Raw genomic sequence first — 6,753 nt, forward strand, 5'->3', positions numbered from 1 at the left:
AAGTCTATAGTTTAAAGCGTAGCAGCAAATAATTTTTATAACATCCATTAATCTCTTTGAAGCACATTCATGTCTCTGGAAGACAGTGGTACATGCTATTGCTAAAAGCCTGTAGCGCCAAAACTGCTGTCTCTACAGATTCATCCCATATGGGCTATTAATAGTTCCATTAGTCTTTCCTTGAGTAGTTCTAGTAACAACACTATGGTCCAAAGATTTTTACATACAGCCATAAGCAGCTAATCTTCACATGGGAGCAATGCTCTAAACTTACTGCTGGAAAGCTGCTCGGGGCAGGAAAGGTCTCAGCACTTGCAGTGGGCCCAGCACCAGAGACTGCTCATCCCATTAGGGGTATCTGCCTGCAAATTCACTAGCATGAATTAGCACCAGCAAAATCCTAGCTTTATCATCAGGGACCTAAATGGCTATGGGTTTGTCACTCATTTGAAACTTTGTTTTCCCCTCAGACTAATCAACAACTAGCTCGTACCTAGATACCTTAACACAGGTAAACAATACAGCATCCAGACTTGAGAAAGTCCTGAAGTGGCTAGTGGAAGCAACCACCTCCTGGATTTGTTCCAGATTCTTCCCCAAGAAAGAGATGCGGTAACTGTTCCTTCAGCAGTCCCAGGCCAACCTCTTTTAAGATTACTGTTCCATCTAGAGCAAACGCTCGTGAGTTTAACTGTATAATTCATTAAATTCATACTGTGAAGCCACAGGAGTAGAGATGACCTACTTTCCACCAGCTTTGGGCTGATATTTAAGTTTTGGTCTGTCAACAGAAGTATTAATTGTCAACGTTGTTGTTATTTTCTGGGAGCACCCATAGCCAGATAGGCATTTCATAAATATAAAATAAGGCCTGGTTTCTACTCTCCTTAAGCCTAAAAATTCTGGAGATTTTCTACAGTAAGCTTAAAGAAACTTCCTATAGGATTAAGAGATTTTTTTTCCATGCATGATGATTTCAATGTCAGCGTAGAATTCAACAATTCAACAGTTATATATCTTACAAAATATTCAGGAACTCTGCTTACCCCTTAAAGCTCCTCTGACCTAAAGATTGTCTTAGCCTATTTACAGGTTTGTCAGGCCAGAGAAATGTCGAGGGGTGCTATGACAAATGCTTTACAGAGGGACATCCCACATTATAGGTGGGAAAACCAGGAGCAGCTCAAGCAAGAAAGTGCATAGTAGTGCCATTTGAAGTCTTCACCAAATTTTTCACATTGCTAGTACATCTTTTGTACAAGGTGACAGAAATGTTTAAATATAGGTGTAGTAGATTCCTCTCTTTCCACTACACAGACCCATAGCTGAACTGGAACATGTCCCTGGAAGATGTTATTCAGTGGTAAAGACTGAGGCACAAGATGGTGCTGGAGACCATCTCCTCCCTGAGAGACCTTCCTACCTCCCTCTACCTCACACCCTCATTTCTGTGAATCTGTTGAATTAGGTCTGTTCTTGCATTTTTGGGGGGGAATGGGAGAGTAGATACCAAGTTGGAAACTGGAATTATGGCCCATCTTCAACCCTTCTTTCATCTTCTGGCAACTGGAGCAAGAAGGGGGTTACAAGGTACTACTCCAGCTCAGAAGTGGTTGCATCTCAAGGTCATCTGTTTTAAAGAAACCAGGCCAAGTGACACAGAGTAGACTCAAGACCATTTTCTTGCAATGTATCATTGCAAGATAATTTTGATGTTGTTTAGTATTCCACCCAGTAGTATAGGGACTTTGTTACTTCACCAAGAACACTTATAAAAAGATCATTTCTTGTTCCGTAGTTGATAGGATAGCTTGTATTGGTAGACTTGACCTAATACCACCTTGTTTTGTACTTAGAGTGAATCTTATTCAATCATGCAGTTTAGTAGCAGCAATAGCATTTGCCTAAGAACATAGATTTTCAAGTTGCACCATAGTATCTTTTAGAAAGAAATCACAGTCAGAAAATAACAGAGATTATAAATAGCAACAAAGAACCTCCTTCTCTTGCTCACTTTTTCATTTACCTCCTTTTTCAAAAGCCTGTGGAAGCAGAAGAACCACATCCTGTAAGTCAGCAGGCTCATGCTGTGCACAGTCACAGGGAGTTGTAAGATAACCTATAGATAATTATAGTTCCCACCTATGAAAGTGTGGGGGCTCATGTAGTCTTAACTGGCAACATATCACACAAGGAAAGAACACTTTTCAAGCTGCAGCATTTCCTTCGAGGTCTGCAGTGTTGTCTATGTGATAGTAAGTGTGTGTCTGTTTTTTTAAGTGCCTGCTCACCACACATGCAGGTGTGCGTTGGTGAGGCCACATCACTCTTTTGCTCAAAGGAGCCCAAAGTTTTTCCACCCAACTTCTCACTAAGTACAAGCTACTTCAAGCAAAGAGATAGCAATAACAGCAGTTTTAAGGCCCTGCCTCAGGGTAGCAGCAAAGCTTTCACTTTCTTCTTTTTTCTTTTCCATTTAGAAGATTTTTTTTTTCTGCCCATTTCCTCAATCCTTCTTTGAGCTCATAGATCAGCACCCCTCAGAGAGTTCCTTAGCCTGACTCTACTGGTTTTAGAGGATACCCTAAGTGTAAGAGTGTCATTTAGTGTTAGGTCTTTCACTGTTGTGGTTCACAGTAGCAGCTAAAGATATTTACCTAGTTAAATGCTACACTGGGTACTGAGAAGCTGGGAATAACGCTGTTCTGTTTCTAGAAGAACACTCCTCTCAGGAGAATTACATTCTGTGATATGTGTATTGGTGGAAAAAGATAATTCTCATTTTCACTGGTGCTTTCTGAATGGACAGAAGGAAGAGCTTGGACACAGGAACCTCCAGTGCATGTATTAGGTGGGCCAGGGAAAACTGCAGTTCTTCCACACTTTTCCTTTCATGCAGCTGATGGAACCAAAGAGGCTGCTGCTCTGAAATCAGCAACGTGCAGATGGCTGGGGTAATGCTGCAGGGAAGCGTATCCTCAGCTGACAAACAAGACCCAGAAAGGAACATTAAGGCTCACTCTCAGGCCTTGTCTACACTTGGGAATTTTCCTCCCTCCTCCAAATTCCCACCATTGCTAGTACGAATGCAGCTGCACACTTGTTAGGGATGCTGGGAGCCATAATAGGAGAGTTTTCATCTCATCAGCCATTTGCAGCACTGTGTCAATTAACCCTCCTCAGAGCAGGGTTAACTGATACAGTGTTGAAAACGGCTGCTGGAGCCGCAAGCTGTCTGTACTGAGGCTCCCATTGTTGCTAACCCTGATGCAGCTGCAGTGGAATCAGACCATGTGGGATTATTTTAGTAGAAATTCCCCAATCTGCAAACAGCTTAAAAATGCAATATAGCCACCTTGTGGGCCGAAACATGCTTTGGCTTCATCTCAACATCTTCGGCTTCACCTCAGCAGTGAGATTTTTGGTACAATCCTGACAATCCAGAGGGAAGGTGTGTTGTGTACAAAATGCCCAGGTGAGTTCCGCTCAGCAGGCTGGTGTGGAGTTCCTGCTGCTTCCTTGCATGTCTTTGCCCATTAGTTCTCTCTTGCTCTGGACCTACAGATGTGTCTGGAGAAAGAGGTAATTGTCCGGTATAGCCTCTCGTTGATTCATACATTCATTAATTCAGAATTGTGCTATCACTCACAGAAACATGACCATTTATTTCTGTTTTTCATTTCTTTAATGCAGATCTATTATGGTTTATGACTGGAGATTCTTGTTCATGAGCAATTTTGGTTTTTAACTTTTTATGTCAACAAATAAAGCCTTATTTATGCAGAGCAGTTCCATAAGCAGACTCCAGCTGATTTCCTATTCTGAATGAGCACAAGTGGCTGAGTCAGTCCCACTTGTTTCCATATCCTTTAGGAAGCAGTTATGAAACAGGCTGGTGGAATGCATGGGTTTCCCCCTACACTGAGTAAGATTAATCATTCCAACAGCCCATCTCTATCCTCCCTCCTCCATGACCAACACTAACTGAAACAAGTGTTGTTTTGGATTTGCTCTAGTTCTGCACAATACTGATCTGCCAGGTATCAATAATTAGATTTTTCTTTCTAAGTGCGTGCAATTCAGAGGTGCGAAAGTACTGAAACCCAGGCTTGAGGAAAACCTCAGGGAAAGACTCACTGAACCCTTGATTAATGACAGTCAGGTTTCATGTCATGCATGGCATTTTTTATGGAGATACATAACATTGCTATATGCAGATTGCTGGGCAACTGCACATGCCTGTAATTATCTACAGAGGTTCAACATACCTGCCAAAGGAAATGACAAAGAGGTAGGCACAGAAGAGACACTGTCCACAGCTTACCAGCTGTTGCAGTAAGCTGTAGAGCACAGCTCAGCCTGCTGGGATGTTGAGCAAAAAATGATTTGGCCGAAACCTGGATACAGCTGGGAGTTTCCAGAAAGGGAAAAGGCACTGGCTGGCTCTTCCTTCATCTCTCTCTCTGGTGTGATGGCTGTTTCTCTCTTGCTAGGATCCCTTTGGACAAAGTGAGGGAGTGGGCAGAGTAACTGAGCTGCCTGCAAAGCAGATGGCGCAGCAACCCTAGAAGGAAGGAGGAGCAACACATCAACCACCCTTAGCTCGGAGGGAACAGTGGGGATGCACAACAAAGCTACAGGTCACTGTTGTCACACAAGAAGTCTGCCACTTGGTGAGCATATTTATACATTTCCTTCAATGGTTTGCTGTAATCTTTTGAAAAGTTCTTGAAAGAATGGTAAGAAGCCCCACCCCAAAACCCTGTGGACCAGGACTTCTTCTCTCTGTTAGCCCCCTTCTCCTTCAATATTAGGCACAGTATCTTGCATATGTTTTTATATGAAACTCTGTGATTATAAAAAGTACTTAAGACTGGCTCATTTTTCTCTGCAATGAGTTCAGTTATTTCCTTTTTATACCTTCCAGAATTTACTACACCATATCTAAATATTGGCTGCAGTCCACATGTTTTAGATCATTTTCTATAATGGTCCTGTTGTTATAGAATCCTTTGTGTGTGTGTGTGTGTGAGTGAGAGAGAGAGAGCTTGCACATATGTCTTGAAAGGGAGGCAGGGTGCATATAATTGTTTGGAAAAAGAAATCAGGGTATATTAATTCCATAAGTGATTTCTGAACTGATAACATAAAAGCAGTAAAAATAGTGAGCAGTGAAATTATAGACCTCCGGTGCTTTACCTTGTATGTGTGGTAAATAATACTTCTGATCCCAGCATGTTACTGTACTATATATATTCTACCAATAAAATGATTCATTCACCTTTTATTGCTATATAATTATTTCAGATCAGATTTATTGTTGTCACATTTCCTCCTTTTTACTTGTGTTCTAAATGTAGATCCTTCAGCTTGAATCATAAAATGTGTTAGTCAATTGAAAGCTATACGAAGATGAAGCTAAGGCAGCAGCTGAAAGTCCTTATTCATTACACAAAGAGCTTATTACCTGGTAAAGACCATACAGAAAACGTACACATGTAGGCCATGCTGGGTGTCCTGGGTACAAACAGAGTTTCATGCCTCATTCAACATCATAAAGCTCTGCCCAAAATAAGCTAAAAGCTTTACCCATGTTGTTATAATGTATGGATAAAGCTTACGAAGATTTAACTGAGAATTACTTCTCCACTGACATTCATTACAAAATGAAATCAGCAGCTCTGTCCCCGTAGTCTCATCTGACTCGTTCTCATGGCTCCACGCACGGAGGATGCATTTAAAAGGCAAAGTGTCAGCATTCAATCAATGCATCTTCTGTCTCCACATGGCCAGTTTCTGCGGACACTGAGTGCGAGGTTGCTCGCACCACATCAACAAACTAATTCACACTCACAGCAGGCTCTGCTCCTCACAACTGCAGGCAAATGCATGGCAAATTTGCTCCCAACTCTCTTTTAACTTTTCCTTGTACACAAGCCCCAAGACCGTCTGCAAGCACTGTAAGTTCACACCACTTCTTGCAGTGGTGTAGGTTTCCCTTGTAGAGAAGTGCACAACTTCCCAGAACAGAACAGATGCAGAAACCTCTGCACTGCCTACCCCACTCCTCATCCACCCTGTAGAGCAGTAAGTCAGGGATTAGACAGTTCAGAGGCCTGTTGGGTATCCTTTTGTCCTGGAACAAATTTCACCCCCCCAAACAGTATATTTAGTTTCTCTACCTTCTTTTCCCCACAAGGTAAGATAATTTTATGCCCCCATCTATTAGCAATATACCTATTTTTAATCAGAATTATTTTGTGCTGTATTTTCCTTGGAAATAACAGCCATATAGTTTATGTGAAATACAAACAAATGAGGGAACGATTTTTACCTAAATGTATGAATAGCATTTTGCAATTTGTCATTGTGATATATTTATCTTTTGAACTTTAAGTGAGCTCAGCTGAAAAAAATGCTTCTCTTCAGCACATGACTGGAAAATATATTACACCGCAGAAGTATATTGCTGTTTCAGTTTAGAAATTAGTGGCTAAATATAATTTTCCACTATACTTACTTTCACAAAATATGTTGTAAATTATTTACTTTACCGTAAATTTTTAGCACATATTCCAAAAGGTGTTAGAATCAGCATTCCCACTCAAATTAATGGACATTTTGTAAGTGTGAATTAAAACTAAGATCCTTAAGATCTTTTGTTGCCTGCTCAAGTCCTAAAACCACTGTAATACAATTTGAACAAAACAAAATTATCAACAAAATGAGCCCTGGGGAAAGGAGCAGAAACCA

Source organism: Tinamus guttatus, unplaced genomic scaffold (genome assembly GCF_059628265.1).
Source record: "Tinamus guttatus ecotype Peru unplaced genomic scaffold, ASM5962826v1 Tinamus_guttatus_pri_ptg000171l, whole genome shotgun sequence".
Lineage (NCBI taxonomy): Eukaryota > Metazoa > Chordata > Aves > Tinamiformes > Tinamidae > Tinamus > Tinamus guttatus.